Source organism: Rhinolophus ferrumequinum, chromosome 11 (assembly GCF_004115265.2).
Source record: "Rhinolophus ferrumequinum isolate MPI-CBG mRhiFer1 chromosome 11, mRhiFer1_v1.p, whole genome shotgun sequence".
In the NCBI taxonomy this organism is placed as follows: Eukaryota; Metazoa; Chordata; class Mammalia; order Chiroptera; family Rhinolophidae; genus Rhinolophus; species Rhinolophus ferrumequinum.
In genome coordinates, this window is record NC_046294.1 from 39,782,884 (window position 1) to 39,808,474 (window position 25,591).

Below are 25,591 nucleotides of genomic sequence, written 5' to 3' on the forward strand. Positions count from 1 at the left end.
TACCTATTAAATATTATGACTATTATGATGGAAGGAACTCATACACAAGCATATAGATGGTGTTTTATAGAACTGTACACTTGAAACCCATGATTTTACTAACAAATGTCACCCCAATAAATTTTTAAAAAATTTATAAAAAAACATTATTAATATTAAACGTTAATACCTATTAAATATCAAACGTTTATGGCATCATTTTGTTTAATCCATACAATAGTCTTCTGCCTTTCTGTAATGCCTTTTTTTTTTTTTAACCAAGGTTTCCTACTGTTTTTTAAGTCAACCAGGATTATACTGGTGTAGTGATAGGCCATGTTATGGGGTGAATTGTGTCCCCCCAAATTCAGAAGTTTTAGCCCCTAGTACCTCAAAATGGGACCTTATTTGGACATAGTCTTTATAGAGGCAATCCAGGTAAAATGAGGTCCCTGGCGTGGGCCTTAATCCAGTATACTGGCGTCCTTATAAAAAGGGGACATTTGGAGACACATGCACAGAGAGAGGACGTCATGTTAAGGTGAAGGCAGAGATCGGAAGATGCCTGGACAAGCCAAGGAAGGCCAAAAATTGCCAGCAAACACCAAAAGCTAGGAGAGCGGCATGGAACAGATTTTCCCTCACAGCCCACAGAAGGAAGCTGCTGACACTCTGATTTTGGACTTTTAGACTCTGAAACTGAGGCATTAATTTCTGTGGTGTTGAGCCCTCTGGTTGTGGTTTTTTATTACAGCAGCCCTAGCAAACCAGTACAGGCCATTAAAAAATTCTATCTGTTTTTCTACTTTAAAAAACCACTGCTGTTTTATTATATATGTAAGGGACGATCTAGTGCAGTGAGGCCCATTTCTTAGCCAAACCCCATGGTCAGCTCACAAGCTCACAATGAGATCTCAGTCCAGTCAGGAGCCTGAGCCTCGGACAGACATCTTGACCTCAGGCAAAGGGATTTTCAGGCCAGGGGATTGCTGTGTGTGCCACCTCGATGAAAGGACCAACAGCAAGGACATACCACCTCCCTCTCATCAGATTCTGGTGACGAGAAAACTAGCTCCATCTCAATTCTCACCAGCCTTAATGGAACATATTATCCTCTGCTGCTCTGAAGTTCAGTGGCATTGACTGAATCAAACTGAAGTCACACAACTTTTTCTTTCTGAAATGATCCCAAAGAAATGATCCCATGAAAAGGAGTTGAGGTTTTATTGTGTTACAGGGAAGCAATGAAGGGTACAAGCAGCAGTGTTCCCTGAGCTAGCTGATGTTTCTAAAGGGCCCCTCTGGCTGCTGAGCAGAGAATGGAGTGGATGGGGGCGGGGTATGTTGGGGAGGAGAGAGCAGAAGTGGGGAGATCACCCTGGAGGCTGTTACAGTACACTAAGAGAGAAAGGAAGCTGGCTTGGATCTGGAGGCAGTGGTAGAAATGTTAAGAAATAATCAGGCTCAGGATATTTGGAGGGAAAATGGTAGGACTTGCGGAAGAATTGAACGTGGCAGGTACAGGGAAGAGAAAAACCAAGGACGACTCCAATGTTGTTTTTCTTTCCCTGATAAACTGGAGGATAATCTATGAACCAGGAAGGGAAAGGCTTGGAGGAGGGCTTAGCACGGAGGTAAATGCTGGGAAGGAAAAATACTCATACCCTGGTCTCCTGGAAAGCAGATTCATAGAAGACCAAGTGCTCTTTCTTCCTTTAGATAAACAACGTAAATTATATACTTGTGACAAAGTGCTATGTGGACTACCAAGGAAGCTGCCAGTCTCCTAGACAGGGCTGGGGGGTGGGGGCCGAGTGAAAAGGGCCATGGGAATTCTAAGTATAAAGGAGAGTCCTTCAGCACACCCTCCGGGAGGAAGTGTTATGGGTCCAGAAGCAGGGGTAGGTTGGTAGGAAGCTTTTCAGCCACAGAGAGCCACTGGGACAAAGAAGGCTGTCTTTGCTCAGGAAACTAAGGCTTGGAATCCCAGGGGCAGGGATCTCATCCTGGCTCCTCTCTCTGTGGGGAATCCAGTTCCCAACTGGATGTCTTGCTGACACCTTACTTTACTACACATTGGTGCTGCATGCTTCACCTTCTGTCCTCAGTGTCTACACATAGGAAACACCCAATAAACCTTGCTGAATAAATGAAGAAAATACGTTATGGGTGCAATTATTTCTTTTTATAAACAGGCCAAGAGGTTAGCAAGTAAGTAGATACTGAAGAGATGATGTGTCTTGATTTCAACAACACATTTGAGAGAACCCTCCTAATATTTTGAAATTATTATGGAAATATTGGAAAATAAATATGGGTTGGATGATAATCTACTTAGAAGGGTTCATTAGTGTTTAACTTATCACACAAAAAGGAAGCTGGTATATGAATTATTGTCCCATACGGGAGGGTAGCAAGTGACCTTCATATGCCTCAGTGTTAAGCCCTGTCCTGTACAACATTTTTAGGGATGACTTGGATTAATATATAGAAGTTAAAAATCATTAAATGTGTAGCTATTTTTAAATTGAGAAGGCTAGTAAATGCCAAAGAGATAAAACTCAAGATTAAAAAATTACCTAAATGGAATTGGTTACTGTACCACAACTAATAAGATTATATGTAACAAGAATATGATTCTTTTTAATGTAATAAATAAATGTCAACAAGAAGAGAATAGGGAACACTTGATTTTTCAGCAGTTCATGTGGAAAAGGCCTAGGCCTAGGCCTCTATCGAACGTAAATTCAATATTAGCTCACATATCAACTAGGCTGTTCAAAAAAAAATCAAATGCAGTGTTAGGATGCGTTATTAGAAGTACAATATCTAGAACATAGGAGGTGGAACTTACAGCACTCTGCAATGTTTTGAGTACCTCTAAAGTACTGTCCACAGTTCCAGTGGGTATATTGATAAACCAGGGTTTGCTAATCCTAGTTTCATAGTTTTCTGACTATTAAAGGACTACATGCTTGGGATAAAAAATTTCAAAAATATGAAAAATATAAAAATCGCCCACAGTCCCATGACCCAGAGACATTTCTTTCTAGGTTTTTTTCTATGTATAATGTTTCCACTATCAGTATTGTACCATACATGTAATTTTGCCTTATATTTCTTTATATAACATTATATATAAAACAGTTTATCAGAAATGAGTAAGCATTTTGGCTCTGGAATCAGATAAGTTACAATTAGAATCTTGGTTCCACCACTTAACTAGCCACTAAGGTTAAGTCACTTAACCTTAGTTTCGACATCTGAAAAGTAAGAATAATAATAGCACCAGTTCAAAGGGTTTGCTATTCATGTTTACTATGCCATCATCATCACCATCATTATAAACTACTTTTCATATTCCTATTTGAAATCAGAGCTTTCTTCCCCCCCCAAACTGATTTCCAGTTTAATGTAAGACAAATTTAGTTTAAAACAAACAAAATCTTTTTAAAAGAAGGGTTTTTGAAAGTATATCAATAAAGAAAAACAATTGTTTAGTATTTTATACAACAGAACGTTACTAGTTTCTTGTGTAGCAGTTTGGATTTGGTCTCTATCATTTTATGGAAGCAAATACATTCCAAAAGGCTTTAATTTCTGAAGTCCCAAGAGAAGACATACTGTAATCAGGTGATGAGTTCCCAAGAACAAGCAGAACTTCTCTGATCTCCCCACCAGAACCTGGCAAGGGCCACAGTTAGTATTTGCTGATGACCTGCAGGGTCAGCCTCTTGGGAAAAGACACCACAGGATGGTGACAATGGAGCTCAAAGAAGTAGAAACACTCCTCCATCTGCTTTTCCTTTGACTTAACATTGCCAAGAAAGTGGGTAAATACGTTGTTTCCCCGAAAATAAGACCTAGCTGGACCATTAGCTCTAATGCGTCTTTTGGAACAAAAATTAATATACTGAAAAATTTTAGTGTAACATAAGACTGGGTATAATATAAAATATAATATAATATAATGTAATATAATAACATAACATAATATAACACCTGGTCTTATTTTAATATAACATAAGACCCGGTATAATATAATATAATATAATATAATATAATATAATATAATACCAGGTCTTATATTAATTTTTGCTCCAAAAGATGCATGAAAGCTGATGGTCCGGCTAGGTCTTATTTTCGGGGAAACACGGTAGGAAGAAGTGAGGACATTTCTGGCCCTGCAGGAATTCCTGGCCATCCTTCTGTTTTGCCTCAAAGACCACGCTCTCCCATTTCCAAAGGCCTGTGGACTTCCTAGCAGAGAATGCCTCCAGCCCAGCAAAGGTAATGGGGGGGATGTCCAGAATGAGTATGCCCACATACTCCCTTTCGCCTGATAATCTCATTGCCTGCTGCCCCGAACATCTTGTCCTTCCCTCCAACTGCAGAGGAAATATATTCTCAACCCCTCTAAAAAGGCTAATGCTTCTTAGAAGCCCAACACTGATATCTCCAGAACAAAGCTTCCACAATTATCATCTCCTTTTTTAGTCATCTCAAACCTTCTTCCTTTTACGATCCTGAAAGCCTTCATGTTAATTTGAGTAAATATTTTCTAATGACTGTGGCAGCCTGTTGTAAGAGGTCAATGGGCACCACACAGGTAACAGATTGTACTGTGTCAACTTTCTCTGATGCCAACTTCCATATGTCCAATCTCTACTTCCAACCACACATCAAATGCAAAACCTGACACTGTAGGTTGGAGGTTGCCTCTAGTGAGGTCTCCTCCCGTCTTTCCAGCTCTGTTCATCTCTACTGATCTTTTCATACTCCAAACTATAGGGTAGGTCAAGACTTAAGATTTTTCAAAAGATGCCATTGCACTTCTAGTAAAATACTGACTTTTTACTGTGGCCTACAAGGCCCTCCATGACCTGACTCCTGCCCTCAGCAACCTCATCTGGGACTGCTCTTCCACATACTCTTTGACCATGTTGATTTCCTCTCTGTCTTCTTAAATGCACAGAATTTCCCTTGCCTGTCCCCAACTATTGGGAGAATGAGCCAGGAAGAGCCATATATAATTTAGGCATGAGCAGCCCAGTCCTAGGACACAGAAGGCACACAGTAAAAATTTGTAACAGTAGAAATGAAAACAGGGGCTGGCCCGGTGGCTCAGGTGGTTGGAGCGCTGTGCTCCTAACACCGACGTCGCTGGTTCAATTCCCACATGGAACAGTGAGCTGCGCCCTCTACAGCTAAGATTATGAACAACAGCTCTACCTGGAGCTCAGCTGCCATGAGCAGCCGGAGGTTGGCACGAGCAACCGTGGGCTGCTGAGAGCTGCCATGGGCTGCTGAGAGCTGCCGTGGGCTACCATGTGCTGCCATGAGTGGCCAGTGGTCAGCGTGAGTATGCAGCAGACAACGTGAGTGGCCGGCAGCGGGCTAGAGCTGCTGTGAGCTGCTGTGAGCGGCTGACTGATGACCGGCAAGCGACTGCCTCAGCCGGGGGGAGCGCAAGGCTCATAATACCAGCATTGGCCAGGGAGCTGTGTCCTACACAACTAGACTAAGAAACAACAGCTTGAACCGAGTGGAGGGGAGGCGGAAGAAGGGGGGGAAATCATTAAAAAAAAAACAGAAAACAGGATTTGCAGTTAAGATGCTGGAGTAGATAAATGCTCACTTTCTCTCACGACCACATCAAAATTATAATTAAACTACAAAGCAACCATCATTGAGAATCACCTAAAATCTTGCTGAACCGAAGCCCTGCAACTGAGGACATGCGGAAGAAGCCACCTCGAGACTGGTAGGAGGGGCAGAGATGCAGAACAAGCTGGTCCCACACCTGCCTGGGACCAATTAAAAATTGGAAGGGATATCTCTGCTGGGAAGGTCCCCCCTGGAGGAGTGATGGGTCCCAGCCCCTCCCCAGCCCAGAGTTCCAGTGCCAGGGAGAGAAGTCCCCATAATTTCTGCCTGTGAAAACCAGCAGAGCTTGTTGTGACTGAGTGAGACAGGATGGCTGGAGTCCCAGGTGCTCCTCTTAAAGGGACCATGCAAGGGCTTACTGACGGAATCAGTGGCTCTGAGCTCCAGCGCGAGAGCAACAGCTGGAGAGATGACATGGACATACAGGGGGGCTAAGGGGAAAACTGAATTGTCTGGTTTCAGACCGGGGGCTGGAAGGGCAGCTTTCTCCTGGATGGAGGCCATTTTTTCATTATTGAGCCTTCTCCATTCCTTGTATGCAGACACAGGAGGCTGCTATATCTGAGTCTCCATCAAGCTGGCTAATGCCGTTCATTTGCCATGCCCTGGTGATTTGAGACCCCACCCCACCCAACTTTCAGTCACACCCGATCTGCTTCCTGTGGCTTTTTCATACAAACCGCCTGCCTTCACTTATGCTGCAGACTTTCTTAGGGTCTCTTAAAGGTTCACAGAACCCAGATAAGCAGCATCTAGTTTGAGCGTGCCCTGTGCCTCTGGCTGAACAGCTCTAAGCCGGCACTAGTGGCAGCCAGCCTTGGTTCGCTGCTTGGCCTCTCGAGGCACCTCCTTGCTTTGTGGCTCAAGCCAGGTGGCCCCAGGCAGGGCACAGGCTGCAGCTGAACTTGGCCTGCATTAGGTCACCTCCCAGGTGGCCCTGGGGCTGGCACACCCAAAGGCCAGCTTTGAACTCAGCTGGAGCATCACGCAGCCACCTCTAAGGATGACACACCTAAAGGGCAGACTGGGCAGGCACCACAGCCCTGCTAAAGTGAATCCTGCTCCACAGGGTCAGCCCTTCCACAATAGCTCCTTTACTATAGTAACGGCCAATCGTCACAACCAATAGGCCACAGGTCAATTCCTCCCATTGATGTGCAAAAGCAACGAAGGCTCAACTATAACAGGAGGACAGATACACTCCACATAAGAGACACACCTGGAGCACCTGGCTCCGGTGACCAGGGAGATTATGCCACTGGGCCCCACAGGACACCTACTACATAAGACCACTCTACTACGACCAGGATACATAGCAGCCCTACCTAATACATAAAAACCAACACAAGGAGAAGCCAAAATAGAGGGAGACAAAGAAACAGGTCCCAAATAAAAGAACAGAATAAATCTCCAGAAAAAGAACTAAACAAAATGAAGATAAGAAACCTACCAGATAGGGTGGCCTGATGGCTCAGTTGGTTAGAGCGCAAGCTCTGAACAACAGGGTTGCCAGTTCAATTCCCACATTGGCCAGTGAGCCGCACCCTTCACAACAAGCTGCTGCTGAGCTTCTGGAGGGGTGGAAAATGGCTCAGTTGGTTAGAGTGCGAGCTCTCAACAACAAGATTGCTGGTACAATTCCCACATGGGATGGTGGGCTGCGCCCCCTGCAACTAAAGATTGAAAACGGCAACTGGACTTGGAGCTGAGCTAGATTGAAGGACAACAACTTGGAGCTGATGGGCCCTGGGGAAACACACTCTTCCTCAATAAAATTAAAATAAATAAATAAAATAAAAAATAAATAAATCATTTTAAAAAAAGAAACCTACCACATATAGAGTTCCAAACACTAGTTATAAGGATGCTCAATGGTCTCAGGGAGAACTTCAACAAAGAGATAGAAAACATAAAAGTGGGCCAGCCTGGTGGCTCAGGTGGTGGCTCAGGTGGTTGGAGCACTGTGCTCCTAACACTGAGGTCACTGGTTTGATTTCCATATGGGCCAGTGAGCTGAGCCCTCTACAGCTAAGATTGTGAACAATGGCTCTCCCTGGAGCGGGGCTGCCGTGAGCAGACAGAGTTTGGCATGGCCTGCTGCGGGCTGCTGTGTGCTGCCATGGGCTACCATGTGCTTCCAGGAGGGGCTGGTGGCCAACGTGCATGGCCATCAGCCAGCGTGAGTGGCCGTGGGGTGCTGAGTGCTGCTGTGGGTTACTGTGTGCTGCCATGAGTGGCCGGTGGCCAGCGTGAGTGGCCTGCAGCCGGCGAGAGTTGCTATGAGCTGCTGTGAGCGGCTGATGGACGACCAGCGACCGACTGCCTCAGCCGGGGGAGTGCAAGGCTCATAATACTATCATGGGCCAGGGAGCTGTGTCCTACACAACTAGACTGAGAAACAATGACTTGAACTGGAGTGGAGCAGGGGGAGGCAGAAAAAGGAGGGAAAAAAACATAAAAATGGATATAGAAAACATAAAAAAACCCAACTAGTCAGAAATAAAGAATACAATGAACTGAAATGAGTAATGCATTACAGGGAATCAACAGTAGATGAGATGAAGCAAAGGATTGAATCAGTGACTTAGAAGATAAGGTAGCAGAAAACACCCAAACAGAATAGCAAAAGAAAAAAGAATCAAAAGAAAAAAAAAAGAAAAAAAGGACAACCACAAGCATACCAACATTCACATTATAGGGGCACCAGAGCACGAAGAAAGAAAGCAAGGGATTCAGAACCTATTTGAAGAAATAATGACTAAAAAGTTTCCTAGGAAAGGAAATAGACAAACAAGCCAAGGAATGAAATAGACATACAAGCCAAGGGAATGCAGAGAGTCCCAAACTAGATGAACGCAAAGAGGCCCACACCAAGACACATCATAATTAAACTGCTAAAGATTAAAGACAAAGAAAGGATCTTAAAAGCAGCAAGAGAAAAGCAGTTAGTCACCTACAAGGGAGCTCCCATAAGATTGTCAGGTGATTTCCTAACAGAAACTTTGCAGGTCAGAAGGGATTGGCAGGAACTATTCAAAGTGATGAAAAGCAAGGACCTACAACCAGGATTACTCTACCCAGCAAAGCTATCGTTTAGAATCAAAGGACAGATAAAGAGCTTCCCAGACAAGAAAAAGTTAAAGGAGTTCATCACCAACAAACCAGTATTACAACAAATCTTAGAGGGATGTCATTAAAATGGGGGAAAAAAATAAAAAATATGAATAATAAAATGGCAATAACTACATACCTATCAATAATTACTTTAAATGTAAATGCATTAAATGTTCCAATCAATAGACATAAGATGGCTTAATGGATAAGAAAACAAGACACATATATATGCTGCCTACTTCAGATCAAAAGACACACACAGAATGAAAGTAAAGGGATAGAAAGAGTTATATCATGAAAATGGAAACTAAGAAACAAAAAGCTGAGGTAGCAATACTTATACCAGACAAAATAGACTTTAAAACAAAGGCTATAACAAGAGACAAAGAATGACCTAGTATTCCCACTTCTGGGTATTTATCCAGAGTTACCCAAAATACTACATCTGAGGAGATGTGCTAATCCATACATTCATTGCAGCATTATTTGCAGTAGCCAAGATATGAAAGCAATCTGAGTGTCCCTGGATGGATGAATGCATAAAGAAGAGGTGGTTCATATACACAAAGGAATATTACTCAGCCAATAAAAGAATGAAATTTTGTCATCTGTGGCAACATGGATGGACCTAGAGGGTATTGTGCTGAGTGTAGTAAGTCAGACAGTGAAAGACAAATGTCATACGATTTCACTTATAAGTGGAATCTAAAGAACAAAACAAACAAACAGGAACAAATTCATAGATACAGAGGACATTTTGATGGTTGCCAGATGGGAGGAGGGTTAGGGGTGGGTGAAAAAGGGGAAGGGATTAAGAAGTACAAATTGGTTGTTACACAGTAGTCATGGGGATGCAGGGTATAGCATAAGGAATATAGACAATAATATTGTAATAACTATGTATGGTGTCAGATGGGTACTAGATCTGATGGAGTGCTAGATGGGAGGGGGGTTGGGGACAGGGTGAAAAAGGTGAAGGGATTAAGAAATACAAATTGGAAATTACAGAATAGTCACGGGGATGTAAAGTAAAGCATAGGGAATATAGTTAATAACATGGTCATAACTATATAGTGCCAGGTATGTCAGGGGGATCATTTCTTAAATTATGTAAATGTATAACCACTATGTTGTACACCTGAAATTAATATAAAATAATATTAAATGTCAACTGTAATTGAAAAATTAAAAAGAGGGGGAAGATATAGGCGAATAAGAGGTTCAAAATTCCAGGTATAAAAGAATTAAGTAATGAGGATATGCTGTACAGCATAACTCAATAATAATTTGACAGCATTGTGTAGTGTCACAGGGCTGCTGGACTCACCATGGTGATCACTTCTTAGGTATATAGATGTTGAATAACTATGGTTTACACCTGAAACTAATATAATATTGTCTGTTAGCTATATTTTAATAAATGTTTTTTTTAAAAAGAAAAAAATGGAAAATGATCTTAAGAAGGAAATGAAAAAAAAAAAGAAAAAAGAAAACAGTTTTTTTAAGGCAGCCACAGGAATTCTAGCCACTAATCCCAGGCATAGATTGAAAGAAGAGACAGAGATCTAGGAGATTTTGGCTTTTGAGAACTAACCAAAGAAAGCCAAGGTTTCTCCAGCCCTTCTCTGCCAAGAAGCAGTGAATATTTTGGTAAAGCGTTTGTAGGTCATTCTGAAGGAAGAGGAGCCAGAAAAAGAGAGTAAAACAAAACGGCTCTTTCAGTGGGAGAAGACAGTATATTTTCTTTTTCTACCTGACTCCCTTGTCTCTTTCTTCTGTCCTCTTTCTATCCACATCACTCTATGACTACCATATCCCATAACCCAGGTCCATCTGGTATTTAGTCTCTATTCTTATCCACACTGATATCGTCATATTCAAATTTACATACATAAAATGGGGGACATTTTTGGTCATTCTTCCTTTGTTATAAGAATGAAATTTGTGTTACAGATGTGTCTGATTTTGTTGCTGAAAAACACCTTGTGGAAATTCCTTGAAGTCAAGCTGTATAGCTTGTTATAGCCTCAATTGATTCATTTTCATGATGGCATATATTCTATGGATAGGACATACCATCACGTATTCAACCATTCTCCTACTGATAGGCACTCATTGTTTAAAATTTTTTATCATGGAAAATTTCAAACATATACAAATGTAGAGAGACTGGAATAATAGACCCCTTCCCCTAGTTTTCATGATTATCAATTCAGGGCCAGCCTTGTGGTTTTTTTGTTTTTTTTCCTAACACCTCAGTTCATTGTCTTTACCCTCTTGGAATATCTATCAAGGAGCAAATTCCAGACCGATATTTTACGATGGGCATTCACCTTATTTATGTATTTTTGCCACTACAGGCAAAGCTGCATTAAAGATCCTTATGCATCCATTCTAAGATACTGGACATTTTATTTCTATGGGATAGATTTCTAGGAGTGAGTTTGATGGATTGAAGACTATAGATATTTTTAATTTTATGGGCATGACTCTATAATTTTACTTGTTAATGCATGTATCTAACTTTACTAATTCTACTGCAACCATCTGAGGGCAGGACTGTATTTTATGCCTCTTGGTATCGCTGGTACATGGCATAGGACTTGACAAAATGTGGCAAGTGTCATTACTTCTCTTTTTTGTTGTTGTTGTTTTTCTCTCTCTCTTTTTTCTAAGCATACCACAAATGTCTTCCTATGCGAATACAATAGTCAGTTATGTGACGTTCGGCAAATGCCACTCGATGCTTTTGAGGCTATTTCTTGCCCCATCTCTAATATGGAGATGTGAGGATAATGTGGAATAATATATGTAAGAGCATATTGAAAGCCAAAAAACGCTGTATGAATACAAGGGGATTTTCTGTTGTTGTTGTCATTGCTATTATTACTTTAAAATTTTTAAGAATTTTTCTAGGGGCATTTGCTTGGCATGAACTTCTTAACAAATAACATTTCCACCCAGCTGAGTTTTTTCTGCCCAGGCTCCTGGGAGGGTGCTCTGCTTAGCTCCATGGGAGCATGTTCTTGGTTTACACGGTGGGCCGTGCAGAATGGGCTGCAATCCTAGCTAGGGTAAGAGAAGTGGGCAGCATGGCAGCTTGGAGCCTCCCCACTTGTTGGTGTGGGCTTCCTTTCAAAAGCTCTCCCTTCTCCTGAAAATCCCTTTGTACTTTCTTAGTCCCAGTGGCTGAGTCACAATTTTCAGAAGGCCTTACATATTTGGACAACCTACAGAAGCCCAGGGAAGCCTTCCATTCCATTTGATTATTTATGGAATGCTTCCTGTGTATAAGGCCTTACATCAGGTCTCGAGGGAAGGATGCGGTCAGGTAGAAAGATCAGCGGGCAAGGAGTCAGACTGAGGAGGGTTCTAGTCCTTGCTTTACTCATGTGCCCATATTCAAAGCATCCTCTGTGCCTCAGTTTCTACTTTTGTAAATCAAGAATAGTTTTCCTGCTTGCATAGCCATGGGACACCGGTCACACTATATTCTATATGGGTGGTACCTTCTAAATATATGCGTTGAATGGTGCTCTTGGATTTGTGCAAGGCCTGCTTATAGGTTTTGCTTCCCCCCGAGAAATGAAACATAACAAATACAGAGGTTCGTATAAACGGTAATCCCTATGTACCTTTTAAATTAGAAGAGTTTCCTCATTGATAACTAATCCTTTTTAGAGCCCCTTTAAACCTAGAGTATTATTGTGGGCAGACTCAGGATGGATTCCGATGGAATTTGGATGTCTTCTGCTCATGACCATAATTGGAAGGCCAGGATGTGCTCCTGCTTCAGAGAATGGCACAGAGAGTACAGGTCACCCATTCTTTGCAAAAGCTTCTCAAGATTCAAGTTGATGACAGTGGCTTGTCTCCTTTGTAGTTCTCTTGCTCTGGCAACATTCAAGATGCCCACAGCTGGTGTTTTGTCAACCACAGGGCACGGTCATCCATGGTCAACCCCAAAACCTGCTGGAATTTCTTGGCTCAGAGGTCCAGAGAGCCCTGGAGTCTGGGCAATCTTCTTTGCCCTGCTCAACTGCTGGTTTGAATGAACATTAAGAATGATTCTCAGATGCAGACCACCTGCAGTGGTCGCTGAAGCTCCTCTCTTTCCATCAGACCCTTCCTAGCACAGACAGAAACTCAGCTCCCTCAAGGAGCACAGGAAAAGTCACCTAAAGTGATAGCTCCATGCAGATGTGTACATTTTATGTGTTAGTCACTTTGTGTTTACAAAAGCAAGCATGCTTATTCTGGGAGAAGGAAACTGGAAGACCTGCTGCACCTTTTCCTTGAGATTGATGGCTGTGAGATGTTGCAACAAATGTGAACCCCTTCTGGGAAAGGGTGTGCTGTTTACCTTCGGAGCCCGCCAGCATGGTGGTGAATGCTACGGGAGTGTTCCACACCCTTTTTGCATCGCTCCTTTCCAACGTGCAGCCTCGCGCTGTAGCATCAGGTTCCAGCCTACAGAGCCTGAGTGGGCTGCTGGACAGAAGGAAATGTTACTTTTCATGTGGTCAGCATGGGCTTCTGTCCAGCAGGGGAGCACTGTATGTCCTCTGAGGCTTGCCTCTTTAGTCTTGCAGCTGAGCCAAACGGAGATGCTAGAAAGAAGTGCTGCCCTCTGGTGTGTGTATCTCTCGTTAGCCAGGGCCAAAGAGACTTCAGCCCTGGAGTGCCTGGTGAAAGGCGCTTCAGTCCTGGGTGTCCGCATTCCCAGTGCGCCTCCAGTCTAAACCGAGAGGGCCTCCCTTTGTAGTTGGAGCAAAATCTCTCTCCTCCCAACACTATGGGAGGCTGGGGTGGAGATGAGGGTGAGCAGAGAAGAAACCCGCAGTTGTGTATATTGTATATTCTATCCCCACTCACAAATGGCTGACTCACCAATGGGACCCTTTCCTGGAATTCCCTCTTCTCACTCACAAAGATTTGAATATCTATAAACAGAAAAGAAAAAAATGGTAGGAAAGGGAAAAAAAAGTACTTTTGGCTTTTCTCCTCTTTGGGAAATTATCTCTAGTCATACACAATAGAAAGCTCTGTGTACATTGTGCTGACACAATGTGCTGAAAGTGAACAAAACAACCATATGGATGTCTCTGTCTCTCTCTCTCTCTCTGTCTCTCTCTCTCTGTCTCTCTCTGTCTCTCTCTCTCTCTGTGTGTGTGTGTATGTGAATGAATGACTTCCAATGGACTAATAGCCAGTTTTGTTTTGCTCTTTTGGTAAAAAGAAAAGGAAGTGCCTAATACACAAAGCTGGATTAATAATAAATGCCTTATCTATTCCTGAATATAGATTTCAGAACCAGACAAGAATGGATTCAAATTCTATTTGAGAAATTTGGCAGCGCCTTGACTTTGGCTAATTCACACAATCAACTTGAGGATCAGGTGAGAATTTCTTGCCTTTAAAATGGTACTGACAAGCCTGGCTCATAGCTGATAGTGAAGATTAGATGAGATAGTGTGTGTAAAAGCACCCTAGTGAGTGACGCGGGGAGGTGAGTCTGGAGAGAGAGGCGGGGACTGCGTGTGGCAGCCTTGGAAGCCGTAAGAAGTATCTTGTCTTTATCCTAAAAGCAATGGGAAATCAAAGAAGGTTTTAAACATGGTAGTGACTAATGCCTGTGGCATGGAGAAGGCATTGTCAGGAGCAGAAAGGGTCAAGATCAGAGACAGGTAGACCATTTGGTTGTTGCAGCAGCCCGAGTGACTTCACACGTGACCCTCTGTGATGTCCTGGCTCTTGGCACTGCATCTGCCTCTAATTCCATAAAAGTGCTTTGACCTTTAGGGTCCCAATGGTGGGCCCACCATTCTTACTAAGTTCACTCCTTGGGTCAAGTGTAGCTTTAGTTTGGTTTTGTTAAATCAATATTTATTAAATACCTATCATGTGCTAAGAACTCTACTGGCTGAATATGGAGTTTAATGCAGAGATGGCAAGTAGGTTTCAACTATTCACTAGTAGAGCCTGTGTTGAAAGGGTTCTAGGACCCCACAGGTAAGAGGGCCAGGATTAATTAGTTACATCTGCTTTGGGTGAGGGAAATGTTGGCAGCGTGGGTGTCACATAGTTTCCATCTCTGGCCCAGGGGCTTCCAGCTCCTATATTCTACCCTAGCTCGATCCTAGTTCTGCCCAGACCATATTACCTTCCGACTGCTCCTGCTAGTCTAGATACAGTAGTGGACATCTGTAGTTGTTTGCTGCCTATGAACTATTGAAAAGAGGCATTCATGTACTGTTGGGACTGTTATACTAGCAGTATGTTAACTGATAGGGGCCTCCATGTGGAGAGAGCGTGCCTGATAATGAACACAGAGGAAAGAGGAGATAAAGAGGCTGAAGAGGAGTAATAGTTTGAAGCCCTGGGTCTTGGAAAATATCCCCCACAGATAAGGGGGGATTACTGTGAAGGCGGTAATTGGAGTAAATGATTTCTGCAAGTTGGGGAGATTTTACAAGAGATGCTCACTCCCACCTAACCTCTAACCTCTGCTGTGGAAAGATAGAGGGAGAGGATGTAGTGCTCAGGGAAAAGCTGGGGTGGGGTGGGGTGAAGAGCAGGAGTAAGAGGGAGAAAGCACAAAAAAAGAAAAAGAGCATGAAGGCAGCAGATTTTGGAGGAGAGAAACTTACTTAACTTCTAGCATTGCAGAGAGATGTCAATAGGGAATTTGCACCAGAATAATCAGTTATTGAATATACAGGTAGAAGAGGCTTGAATAACTGCAAGTGAAGATACTGAGAATTCTCTGTAATTATTAACAAAAGCCTTTTTATCTACAGATGTGTATTCTGATGTAATGGACCCAGATTAGAATTACCAAATAATAATAATTTTAAAAAGAGATGAGCATCTGAGCGTCTAAATACAACCAGTATGAAAATACTTTCTTTACCCTAAAAAAGAAGAATTGGATATTAACATCACCTCAGGGTTGTATGGTTTTCATTACTTGGTTTAGTGTTCCCCTGTGGCTGCAGTGATACAAATGGGAATATTTGCTAGAGACAAAGTGGGTGTGGGTCTTCTCCATAATTGACATACTTAGTACAGCTTAGTGAATCGGAGGAGCAGGTGAAACGTTTGGAGTCAACTGTTTCATCTATGCTTCAGTGATTCATTAATTCACTTACGCACTCATTCGGCCGTGTGTGCTGAGAATCAGCTGAAATGTGCTTGGAGTTGGAGACCAGACATGAACAGAAAACATGTTGTCTGTGTTCAGTGAGCCCGGAGTCTAATGGGGAAAGCAATCATGCAAATGAACCAGTTATTGCAATGTGAGAAGTGCTGTCATAATGGAAGGTACAAAGTGTCGAGAGCATAGCCTGGATGGGATAGTCTAGGCACGAACCTGTAGGAGTTTCCAGGTCAAGAGAACAGGAAGGGGCTTCCAGGCAGTGGCAGGAGCATGCCCTATACAAAGGCAGAGAGGTGGGAGGCAGGGCATGTTTGGAGGACCCAGAAATATTTGATACGGCTGAAGCTTGGGCATGGCGAGTAAGAGCCTAGAGTAAGAGTGACCTCCTGCATGCAACAATAGCCATTCTCAAACGTGGCTGAACTTTGGTTGGGGGGCTTTAAAAATATTGATGTCTGGATCCCACCCAGGGATTCTGATTTAATTGGTCTGAGTGGCCTGGGTGTTGGGACCTTAAAATCTCCCCAGACGCCTCTACTGTGCAGCCAGGGTTGAGAACCATTGCTCGAGGAGATGGAAAGCTATTGAATACCTTAATCAATTTATATTTTTATAATATTACTTTGGCATCAATATGGAGACCAGAGACTGGTGGCAGGGAGACACATTAGAGATTGATCTCTATATCACATATGTGAGTAAGAGAAGATGAAGGTGTTAAACAAGACCTCCACGAAGAAGGAGGGGAGGGAACAGATCTGCAAGATATCAGGGAGGGAGAATTGGTGTGCTGGTGGTGGGGGGTGGGGTGGAGAGGGGGAAACAACAAAAGTGGACGTTCTGATTTCTGGGGTGAATGCTGGTGCCTTCACTGAGATAGGAAATCTGGGAGAGGAAACAGGGTTGGTGCATGCTTAGGTGTTTGGGAAGCAGGATTGGAAATGATGGTTCAATTTTCCTCTTGTCGAGTTTAAGGCACTTGTCTAAGCTTTTCATCTTTCAAGGCCTAGGCAACACATTATAGGCTTTTCCAGTTGTGTGGATATCACGGATCAGATTGCTCAATATTCATTCCATTCTTCTAGATGCTTTCTGATAATGCAAAGGCTGGAGAGGAAAATAATCCTCTCTTTGCTGGACCCCAATGCAGCTAGGGTTCTGCATGATATTTAGGATCTGCCAATCAGATGTACCCTCTCGAGGTTCAATAGGTGGAAGTGGAACATGATGAGGTGGAAGCCAGGCTTCTGTTGCTTCTAGTTCTGCTGACAAGAACAGTGACGCAGGCATTTGCATTTTGAGTCTTTGTTTTTCGTGTGTGGGGACATTTGAACAGAGGTCACAACTGCCATCCTCTTACTTTACAAAAGAAAGAGGCACCTGTCATCCCTTCTCCCGCAAATCTTAACATAAGGCTGCTGGTGAAAAATCCTCCTGGGTTCCAAACAAAGGAAGAATTTGAAATATTGCTATTTATGAAGTCTCCTTTAACCAAGTTACCATTGATTTGTTACTGGGCTCTTCTCCTGTCTAATATGTATTTCCATCAAGAGAAAAGTGGGGCTTCAAAATATTCGATTTTGGTACACACTGGGACGTTATAGCTTCAGATCTATTATAGTGTAGTGGAGGGGTGATAATTTTCATTTAACCACCTCTCTCAGACATCCCTCTTCGTCTGACAGTAAAGCCTCGTAGAGTACAGCCGAATAGCTGTGAGAAGTAATGAAAGCAGACTTGCCTCATTTCTCTCATCAATAAACTCAGGGCAAAACTCTACTCTCTCCCTCTGTCTGTCTCTCTGTCCTATAGAATCAGCACACTCAACATCCCAAAAACATGCTGGGAAATACTAATTGCCTAGGAGATGTGCCCTCTGCAATTTTCTCCATTGTCAGTAAGGGAAAAGAGCTTGTTGAGAACTCTCATTCTTCTGGTCCTGATCCATGTCTCATTTGTATATGTTATATTTCAAGGAAAAGGAGATGATAAACTTCATGGTAAACTTCATGTTTATCTCCCCAAAATACTAATATTATCTTTTAAAGTAAAAGTAACATGTGAAAGGTAAGAAGTGTTGTATATTTTTCTGTACACTTATTTAGACTCCTTTGTATTTGCTTATTTTACAATAAGATTATTGGATAACAAATTTAACACTTAGAGACAGGTCACAAGAAATGAAAATAAATCAAATCTTCAATTTATATAGTTTTGTTGCAGAAAAAATCTTGACTAATCAGTAAAAAATTATAGATTTAAACAATATATTAGTCTAAAATACAATATAAAATGGAATGGAAGTAAAAATTCAAGAAGTGAAAACCACAATGTTAAATGTTAGACAACGAAAAAGATTTGCATATGTATTTTTAAAAGGATAATGGTGAGAATTAAGGTTTATGATGGTTATATCCCACTGGCTACATTAAAAATATGTCAGCTTAGATTTTTAAATTAGTATTCACAGTTTATCATACATTACATTATTTGCAGCCATTTAACTAATGATGAAATATTTTAGGTGCCAACTTAAAAATATGCAAATAGGTACATAGTTTTTCCAAAGTTTTTTTGGAGGGTATGACAGTAAAATACAAATGCAAAGACCACTTATCTAGGGACAGGTCTACGGACCTTCTTGATAACTTCCACCTTCTCCTTCTACTCCAGCTGCCCCACCCTTACCACCGGGAGGGCTGAGCCTGGGTGGGATCAGAGAATGCAAGTGAACTTGAAACATGGCTGGAGGACAACGCCCCTGGAAGCCTCAGCCTGCTGCTGAGGACCAGTTTTCAGATACATTCCCAACTAAAACACAAGGAGCGATGTCAGGTCCTTGGCTGTTTGCATTACTCATGCCTACAGTCCCTTCTGTCAGGCTAATCCAGACTTGACAAAAATGAAAAGTGTGGGCATGTCTTGCTGAGATGCGTCACACACGTCACTCCACCATTTACTCATGGCTGACTTTACAACCATTTACAACTTTCAGTTACAAGCAGGAACACGCTAGTTTGTTTATTAATTGCTCTTTGGATAAATGTTAAGGGTTTATGAACAGTTGCCTACAATGGAAGAAATGAAAAATGGGTCGTTGACATGCTTTTCTCCACCTTCCTTCTTGCCTTGGTCCCCATCTTGAAGAGTCCCTACTTTACCAGCACACTTCAGGCCACATCTGGCTCTTGTGAATTAAAACATTTTAAAACCCAGGTGCTTTCACTCACTAAGCGATTTGGAGTGGTCTCTGGAAGACTTCTTGCCTCAAATTGTCTGTCTGTCCATGATTTAGAAACCCCACTGAGATCCTGCCATCTTGAAGTCTTTGTTAGGGAGCCAAAGCCCTTCAGGCAGCTTCTCCAGATGTCAGCGCCTTGGCAACGCCCTGGTTTGAACATGATTTTAATAGCGACTAATTCCCTCGGCTGTGGCACTGCCGCAAATGGCTCATCGTTTTACAGGCAAGTTTCAACAGTCGTGTAACCAGATGAGAATATTTTCCCAAACAATAGCATTGTGGCAGAAAACAGCTAAGGCGTGTCACGGGGGACAGCTGTGAGACGGGTAGCAAATGGAAGGTGGGATGAATAACCTACTTGCTGGGGCGATTGCTTGTTTACAGCTTTAATAGTTTCTGACGGGAAGGGGGCTGTGGGCAACTCTGGGCAGATTATTTTTGGTACATTTGTAATGTCCAAGAGGGAGTTTGCACTTAGGGATAATGGCTGCCAGTAGAGTTGGTGTAGATTGTTTAGAGGAGTGATTCCTCAGATCTGAGCCAAGCTTGGAGGGAGGGAAAAGCCACCACCCAGAAGCACTGCTGGGCACACATCCGTCTGAAGCAGCAAAGTCATCCTTTGTATTTGATGCGCCATCATGCGATCCTCCTGCTCCCTACACCCACCCGATATGGGTCGTCAGAAATCCTGCTGCTCCCTTGGGTACTCTGGTGGTCCATTTCTTTAGGATTCTGCTCCGTGTGCTCCGGAGATGGCAGGTGGGTGGGCACCAAGAAACTGTGTGCCTGAGGCTGGGATGTTCAGTCTCTGCGATGTCAACCTCTGAAATACATGGCATTACTCAAACATCTGTCATTTGCCTCCGAGCCTGTTATAAACTAACGCACCAATTTATTTAAACCTACATGGACTCTAGCTGCAGGTTCAGCTTAGGCTGCCTCCAGCAATGTGAAAGCACAGACGACATGTATGTAGTGGTACTCGCAAAAAGGCCACCTTTTCTTGCATTCATTGCCAAAGAGTGTTATCACTCCTTGAAAATCTGCTTTATGGCAGGTTCTTTAAGCAGATCAGTGTGAATTCTTATCTTTGGGCTACCAAGCAAATAGTCTTTTCCCCTTTGCCCCAGATGAAGAAGCTGAGACTCAGAGAGATGACTGAATTTTTCCCGAGTGAGTGGCACCTATGCAGCAGACCCGTCTGCCTCAGTATAGAATCTGGGTTGTTTCCACTCCCTTTGCTGTCTATAACTCTGTTTTCCCTGAACTTGCATAAAAAGTCCAGTCTGACCATATGCCTTGTGATTTTGTAGACTTTGGCCCTTCTGAGTTTTCCCAGCAAGACTCCTGTTTGTCTTAGATTCCTTGGGAAGATGGCTGCAGACTGCCACTTCTCTCAGCTGCCCTTCTCTGGAATTTCTCCAGCTTTGCCAAGTTTTCCTTGAATTTCAATGGCCAGGCCAGTGCTCCAGAGGCCAATGTCCTGCTGTACGTATGATGTAAGGATAAGGAGCCATTTCTGCCTTGGTTTTTAATTCCCAACATTGACCACATTCTAAAATTTTTGAGTTGGAAAGAAGCTTAGGAATCAGCTATCCCAGTGGTACTCAATCTTCAGTGTACATGAGAACCACCGGAAGGCTTGTGTGTTAGGTGTCTATTGCTATATAACACATTCCCCCAAAATGTAGCAGATTAAAATAACAAAAATGTATTATCTCACACAATTTCTGAGGGTCAGGAATCCAGGAGTGGTTGAGCAGAGTGGTTCTGGCTCAAGGTCTCTGATGAGACTGCAATCAAGCTGTTTGTTGGGACTGTAGTCATCTGAAGGTTTGACTGGGGCTGGATGATCTGCTTTCAGAAAAGCTCACTCACATATTTCTTCACCATGTGTACCTCTCCATAAAACTTCCGGAATGTTCTAAAAACCTGGGGGCCAGTTTTCCCAAAGTCAATGATCCAAGAAAGATCAAAAGAATAACCAAGGCAGAAGCCACAGTGTATTTTGTAATACAATCTTGGAAGAGACATACCATAACTTCTGATGCGTTTTAGTCATCAGACAGAGCAGCTCTAGTTCAAGGTGGGACAGGTCTACACAAGGATGTGAATTCCAGGAAGTGGGGAAAACTGGGGACTATCTTGGACTTTGGATATCACAGCTTGTTGAAACACAGATTTCTGGGCCCCGACCCTAGAGTTACTAATTCAGTAGGTTTGGAATGGGATCCAAGACTTTTCTAACAATTTCCCAGGTAATGCTGGTACAACTCATCTAGGACACACACTTTGAGAACCACTGATCTATCCCTTATTCTGATTTTGTAAATGATGAAACTGAGTCCCACAAAAATAGAGAAAAAAGAGAAGCAGAGAAGTATACTGACAATTAATTATTAAACACCTACTATGAGTTAGGCACTAGCCAGGAGCCTTTATATACATTTTCTTGTTTCATACAACAAATCCTGTGCATTACTCACCATTTCATGAGTGAGGAAACTGAAACTAAGTGAGATTAAGCAACTTGCCCAAATTCACATTCATAGTTACTGACAGGAGACAGGACTGGAACCCAGGTCTCCTGATTCTCAAGTCAAAGTCAAAATGTTTTGTATAATCGAAAAGCCCCAAATTTGCTATTCTATCATAAGTGGAGATGTTTTCCCTCAAAATGCATTAGCTGTGTTATTATGGCTCTATCACACAGGTTAGGAATCACCCTTTAAATGGTCCCCATTGAATTCTGCAGCTTATAGACCAAAAATTAACCTTAGTTTCATTGGAAGACTCAGAGAGTCAACATTCGTGGTGTTTTCCATTAGGTTAGTGCAAAAGTAATTGTGGTCTAAAAGGTTCAAAATAATCGCAAAAACCGCAATTACTTTTGCACCAACCTACTAAGTCTTATAGAACATGTCTAAGAAACACTGGTCCCAGCAGGGATCCCCAGAGGACTCGACAATTACACCCATAACCCACGGGACATAACCTCAATCTGTTCGAGTGATGAACTTGCTTGCTGGTCACAGTTCCACCATAATCTTGGGCCAATCTCTCAAAAGCCCTGTGCCTTTAGTTTATCATTTGTCGACTGGAAAGAGTAAGAATTGCTTCCTTGCCCACCTCATAGGGTTATTGTGAGGGTCCAATGAAATAATACACGCAAAATCTTTGCAAATTGCCAAGTGCCTTGTACATAAATCCTATTGCTGCTACTGCATTTGTCAATCCAGTGCCTGCTTATTTCTGCTCTTTGGTTCTTATCTACTATTCTTAAGAATAGGATGCTGGACTTTACAAAAAGCCCTTTAGACACTAAGATGACTATTTGTTTTTTCTTATATAATGTATATTTCTCCAGGCAGCATCAGCTGTAGGGTAAGAATTTTTTAAAAATAAAAAAGAGGGAGAAAACAAACTCTTACTATATGCAGGACCCTGTGCTGGGTACTTCACTTATTTACTCCTTGTAACAAGTCTACATAGGCGATATCAATATCTCTGTTTTAGATGTAGGAACTGAGGGAAAGAGATATAAGGTCTTTGCTGTAAGTAGGAGAGCCAGGAGTTTACTTTCTTACATTAATCGCACAGGGCCTGGCTCATAGGCAATGTTCAATGAATGAAAACTTTTAAATATTGCTCTCATGCATGTATTGGTGATGAGTGGACTATTGGATGGACTTGCTGGAATCAGATATTTCGAAAGTAGCCACATGAGAACTTACTAATCCTTTTTTCCCAGCAAGGAGCATGGTAGAAAGACTTTCTCTGGTAGAAGGTGAGATTTCTATTAAGCCTATTATTGCTGACTTTTTCCTCGATTATGGACAATATTGGGAGCCGAATTCCCCAATATTGACCACTTGGTAACATTTTAGAACATCCAGAAAGTGCAATGGTCACTAGGCGGCAGCATGGGTTAACTAAGAACCAACGTGCTTTGGGGCAGGATTAGTAGATGTGCAGATTAGAAAAATTCCGTCAACGTAGTACCTCTTGATTTCCACAAAATATTTTGAGCCAGATGGAGGAAAGGGAACTGAACCCAGGGAGCTTCAAACAGCTGCTTGAAAATTATATACCCAAGAAAATATTAATCCAGTGATATGTTATAAGGTTCCACCCTTGATCCCATTCTATGCAACAGTTTTATTCGTGCTTTTGTCAAAGGTTGATGACCTGCTTATCAAAGTTAGAGATGACATAAAGCTGCAAGGGATGGAGAGTATGTTGTATAATAGAATAAAGGTTTAAAATAAACATTAGGCAAACTAAGTTACAACTTAACAAATATTAACATTAAATCCACTGCACGGATTCAGTAAAAATAATTACCATAAAAACAGAATGGAGAACTGGTTTGTCTGTAGTAATGAACTTGTTATTTTAGTTCTTCATAATTAGAGTCAGTGTTTTGTTTAAGTGCATTTTAGTTAGTTAAGAAGGTAGGTAGCTAAAGGGCTTGAAATAATATACCTTATCATATGGTTCCCATAAGTAGTTGGGCTGGACTGATGGATGAGCAGGAGAAACGAAGTCGTGAATTTTCAACACAGCTGTATGGTTTCTAGAGGGATATTGACATATCATAACACACAGAAGATGGAAAGTAAAAGTATTAGAGAAATGGACACTGAAAACTTCTGTGGGACTTGGGACTATTCAGTCTGAAGAAGAAAAGAGTAAAGTAAGGCAGTTATGCTCGAATGGCTGCTGGAAGGGTTAGAGCCAGTTGTGGGTCACGTACACCCAGTGCGCAGGTCGTTATGGTCTGCATGATGGCCTTCATGCCTGGATCTGCTTTATTTCCTCAACCTTTTCTTTTTTGTTTTGTATCCTCTTTTTAATTAAAAACTTTTATTGAGATGTAACATACCGACGGTAGACTGCACACTTGTAATGTGTACGGCGTGATGGATTTTTACATATGCATCTACCTGTGTAATCCAGAGCAAGTTTTAGAACAGGTTCTTTTGTACCCCAGAAGTAACCACCATCCTGACCTCTATGACTATAGATTACTTTTATCTGCGATGGAATGACATACCTTGTAGGATATACTTTTTGTCGAGGCTTTTGTGACCCACATTATTCTGAGAGCTTCAACCGTGTTATTGGGAAAAGTGGTAGTTCATGATTTTTCATTGCTGCATAGTATTCTGTTATAGAAATATACTACAATTTATTTATTCAGCCCACTTTGAATGACATTTGGGTTGCTTATAATTGTGGTCTATTTTTATGTGCACTCTTTTAAGCTATGTTAACTTGTCTTCTTATAAATATTTATAATTTACTTAAAGTAATTTTTTTACTTTATTAGGTATTTATATAAATACCTAATGTGCTGAAGAATTAGATCTATTCTGTATTGCTCCACAGACAGAAACCAGCACTTAGTGTGTTTCTTGGCACATAATAGGTGCTCAACAAAGGTCTGATGGGTTTGATGGATTATTGGTTAATTGCTTAGAACCAATGATTAGAAGTTACATAGGTATACATTTTAGTCCGATTGATACAGGTTAGCTAGCATGTCCCTAGGTAGACAGAGAGGTCCCTGGTGGAATAAATAAAGACAGTCACATCCTAAAACTGCAGGTTTTGAAATCACTCCTTCACTCCAGGACGTAATGTAACAAGGCCTTGAGGTTAATCATAAAATTCCTTTTGGCCTGACAAACGGAGCTGATCTGATAGATAAAGAGTGGGTTACTTTGCTAATTCCTTTAGGATCGGCAAGCAGAATAAACCTGGTAGACGAATTTCATTAGAAGGCGCCAGTTCCCTTCTTCAAACAAGTTCCCTTCTTCAAACAGCTCCCCTTCCCCAAGCAGGCAAAAGAATCTATAAAAGTAAGAGATTTTGCCTCAGTCATGGGGCACCCCCATTCGGGACACCCTCCCCGCCCCCCACTCGGGAGCTGCAACCTCTTCTTCTGCCTCTAATAAACTATCCTCTTTTTAAAACTTTTTGCCTCTCCCTGGTCCGTGTTTCCATTCTTCGGCTTCATGAGACACGATCCCAGCCCGCACTCAGAAACTGCCGGCAAATCCAATATCACCTACATCACCCATAAAGAAGAATTTTCTTAATATCAGCCCCATTGAAACTGGAAAGTGATGAATAATAAAGCAGCAAGTTCCCCTTCTCTTGGAGGTGTGAAAGCAGACAATATGATCCTCCAACAGGGAATTCAGAGTAGTGGACACTGTGGGGTCTGTCCAGATCTCCCTGGACCCCCTTTGCCATTTCTTGTGCCTCGTTCTCAGCTCCTGTGTTCTTTTGTTTCTAATGGCCAATGATGCCATTGCTGGGAGCCCAGCTCTCTTGCATTTGGATAAACTCTGCGGTGGTATTTATCTTCAGAGCTCCCCTGTGGCATCAGGCTGAGGCTTGGTCTCTAGTCTCACTCTGCGCTG